The sequence below is a fragment of the Enhydra lutris genome, unplaced genomic scaffold (genome assembly GCF_002288905.1).
Source record: "Enhydra lutris kenyoni isolate GAN:26980312 unplaced genomic scaffold, ASM228890v2 scaffoldscaffold1, whole genome shotgun sequence".
In the NCBI taxonomy this organism is placed as follows: domain Eukaryota; kingdom Metazoa; phylum Chordata; class Mammalia; order Carnivora; family Mustelidae; genus Enhydra; species Enhydra lutris.
Window position 1 is genome coordinate 54,061,184 of NW_019154085.1, and position 4,178 is coordinate 54,065,361.

The following is a 4,178-nucleotide window of genomic DNA, read 5'->3' on the forward strand; positions in this document are numbered from 1 at the left end:
CTGAGCTGAAGGCAGAGGCTTTAACCCACTGAGCCACCCAGGTGCCCCCAAGCCATACGGTTTTAAATGTGATCGATCTCAGACCATGACCCTGAATACCAGAATAAGATATCCGACTACCTGCTCAGCACCTCCCCTTGGGCATCAAATAGGTCTTTTGAACTTACCTCCAAAACCAAGTTCATTTTCCCCCAACCCTCTTCATCTCAACAAATGGTAACTCCATTTTTCCAGTTATTCCAACCAAAGATTTTGGAGTCATTCTTCACTCTTCTTGTTGTAATATAGCATACATAAACCATCATCAAATTCTATTACCTATGCTCCAGCCAACTCAGGCTATTTCATATAAATGGAATCATACCAGATGTGGTCTATTGTGTTCTTTCTCCTAGAATCATGCTTTCAGGGTTTATCCACATGGCAGCGTGTGTCAGTACCTTGTTCCATTTTGTGACCGAACAATACTCCATTAGGCTGATATAACACATTTGCTTTATCTGTGTATTCCTTGATGGACATCCGTGTGTCTTTCACCTCTTAGCTATCGTGTATAGCGCTGCTATGAACATTCCTGTACAGTTTTGTTTGAACACCTGTTTTCAATTCTTTGGAGCATACACCTAGGCATGGAGTTGCTGGATCATATGGTAATTCTAGGTTTAACTTTTTGAGGAATGGTCAAACTGCTTTCCACAGTGGTTGCACAATTTTAGATTCCCACCAAGATACAAAGATACCAATTTCCCCACATCCTGCCAACGCTTACTTTTTTTTCCCACTTTTTTTTTTAAGATTTTATTTATTTATTTGAGAGAGAGACAGTGAGAGAGAGCATGAGCGAGAAGGTCAGAGGGAGAAGCAGACTCCCCATGGAGCTGGGAGCCCGATGCGGGACTCGATCTCCGGACTCCGGGATCATGACCTGAACCGAAGGCAGTCGTCCAACCAACTGAGCCACCCAGGCGTCCCTTTTTTTTTTCCCACTTTTATAACCATTCTAGTGAGTGTTAGGTGGTGTCTCACTGTGATTTTTATTTCCATCTCCCTAATGATTAATGACGCTGAGTATCTTTAGTTACAGTGGCCGGCAATTTGTATATCTTCTTTGGAAAAATGTTTACCCATTTTTTAACTAGGATGTTCATTTTTTTTTGTTAAGTTGCAAGAATTTTTTATATATTCTATATATTAGACTCTTATCAGATATATGATTTGCAATTATTTCTCCAATTCTTTAATTATATTTTCACTATGTCCGTTGATGCATGAAAATTTTCAACTTTGATGAAACCTAATTTATCTACTTTTCTTTTGTTGCTCGGGCTTCTGGTGTCATATATAAGAATTCTTCACCTAATCTGAGGTCATAAATATGTATTCCTATGTCTTCTACTAAGAGTCGTATAGTTTTAACTCTCACATTTTTGTTTTTTGATCCATTTTAGGTTGATTTTTTTTATGATGTCAGATAGGAGTAATCATACTATATCCTGTAATTTAGTTATTTACTCTGTTTATGTCCCATATCTTCCCCTAGAATATAAGCTCCACTAGGGCAGGAAGATATTTTGTTCAATCCTCTAGCTCTAGCCTGACCAATAGTAACTTGCACATAGCAGAGGCACATTATTTGTGAAATGAATAAATTAATTGGCCAAGGAATGTTCCAAAGGGATGGCAGCTAAGATGAACTTATATCAGTATATTACTATGTAAAAGATTATCCCTGATGGAAAAAGTTCAATACATTTTACCATAGTTCTACAATACTGTGCTATAAACACAATAGCTCATTTGATTTTTGTTCTATAAAAAGCAAAGTCACTTGCGATTTTTTTCAAGTTTCTTTTTTCTTATAACTTGGGGGGAAAAAGAAAAGAAGATAAAAAATCTCATACAACATTTGGAGTTTGCGTCTATGTATTTTTTTTTATTTAACAGTTTATTATAATTTATAAGTGTCATTTTAAAAACATCATCAAACGATGCAGAAATAAGTATGTAAAAAGTCTGTAAAACAAAACATACTTTAAACATGTTTAAGTTGGGGGATTCTCTGAAACTCCGGATTTTTCAGTCCCTTTGTTATTAGGCTATGGAAGCCAAGCAATGCTTAACTTCAATGGGAGTAAGCCTCCTGGATCTGGCATTGCAGATTCCCACCTCTGTGCTGTCTTCTGTCATTTGCCCTTAGAACTTTCCTTTAGGGTTAATCTGGCTGTATGATTAGCATCTTCAAGTTCCAGGTCTTCATTATATCTTTTCTAGAGGAAAGTCTTCCCATTGACGTAGTTCTTTCCCATTGCTGTGGCTTTCCAGGCAAAGTAAGCTCCAGATAGATCTGACTGAAATAAATATGGTTGCCCCTGATTCCAACCACAAATTAGTACAGAAACTCCAAATGGATGAACACTACCTTAGTGTATTCTTACATCGCAGAAGCTACTCTCTGTACCAGTTAAGCTGTGGGAACGGGTTCTTGGTAAATGAGATAGTGTTGCTGAGCTAGTTTTCGAACTCTATACACGAGCACTCTGTCATCTGGGCCCATGCCACTATACACCAAGCCTATACGGCTGGTAATTGGTTCCATGTTGTGTATACTTTACACATCTTACAGAATGGATTTCTGTTTCTTCTCAGTTGCTAATACCACACCATTTACAGCTTTAATTCCCACCGAAGGAGCTCCTCCACCTACACCAGCCAAAACATTTTCAGTCTGGACAGGTCTACCAGATGGGATGAATGTAGTCTGAGAAAAGCTGTAACTGCACTCCATCTTTACCTGGAGTGCCCTGGAGTTTGCTTTTAAAGAGCCTTGTCAAATTGCATCTTGATCACCTTGGATCTTCAAGTGCCCTAGAAGGATCCATTGGCCAATAACTAGATGAAAACGTGATGTTCAGAGTCATAAAGAATGAATACGTAATTTTGGAATTTCATTCACTGTAATTTTTTCATTTACTGAGAACGTGTCAGACACTGTGATAGGTGCTGATGGGAAAACACAATTCAAGCAATCCTCAAAGTTTGTCCTAGTGTTCACCACAGGGAAGACAAACACATGCATTATTAAGCTATGCCCTTAATGTTAGGAAGAATGAAAATATGCAGTCCATTACTAAAAACACTACTACTGGACAATAAGGCATGCAAAGTGCCCAGGAGCTGGTACAGAATATAGATGTATGTTTGCCATTCCCTCTCAGGGACAGTTTCCTGTGGACATTGAGGATCACTTCCCTCTCTGAGCACTCCTCTCCTTGTCCTCTGAAATCTCCTTGCACTTTATTCCCTCTGAATTCCACCAAGGTTAGCCATCCTCCACTATGCTTTGGCCTGTGTATTCTATCTACCAATGACCTGAAGAAAAGGGAACAGACTTCCAGATTCTGGAAAGGACACAAAGGAAAATTGTCCTTACTGGTCTAGCTTCCATGAAAATAATTTATAACACAAATCAAGCCCTTTCCTGCTGAGATTGGTTGTCCCCATTATATAACTCCTCTGTTATTATACTACAACAATATCTTTCTCTATTGTCTGCATTAGCAAGCTAAACAGAGAGCAAGCAAAGAACTCAATTTTCCTAGTTACATATGGCCCAGGACCTTGGAAATTGATGGGTATGTGAGCCTTTCCCCAAAAAGTAAGTAAAGAGTATCAGAAAATCCCATTTTTCATAATAATATCAACTTTTGGTGCAACTTATGTCAACTCTAATAAACAGTAAATCAAGCTGAAGTTATCTACCCCAAACCAGGGCTAACGATCTGCTGGCCCTAGTCCAGAGAGCCATATTGGTTCATTTCAGTCTATGGTGACTCTAACTGATTGCTAATAAGACTAACAGTTGATAAACATTTTAAATACTGCTTGTGGATCACCTTAAGAACACAATTTTTGGACGATAGTTCTCCAAAGAATTAACATGAAAGAAAAAATGAAACCAAGCCTTACTAGGATAAACTAAATTTTATTGCTAGAAATTTAAATTTAGTTTATTGTAGATACTAATAAAAGATCTCATTTACCCCATTTTCTATGGAAAACTCTAAAGCAATTTTGTTGGCACTAGGTAACTAACTCACTGAGGCCATGAAAATCTATCTAGGCCTCTACTTTCTTTACACAGTGGAGAAATTTAATGCATTTGGAAAACAAAATGGAAT

At 37.9% G+C, this 4,178-nt stretch overlaps 1 pseudogene; it reads right to left on the bottom strand.

Annotated features, from left to right (window-relative positions):
• Positions 1–2,091: 2,091 nt before the first annotated feature.
• LOC111140638 lies at positions 2,092–2,785 on the bottom strand (annotated as a pseudogene).
• Positions 2,786–4,178: the final 1,393 nt, after the last annotated feature.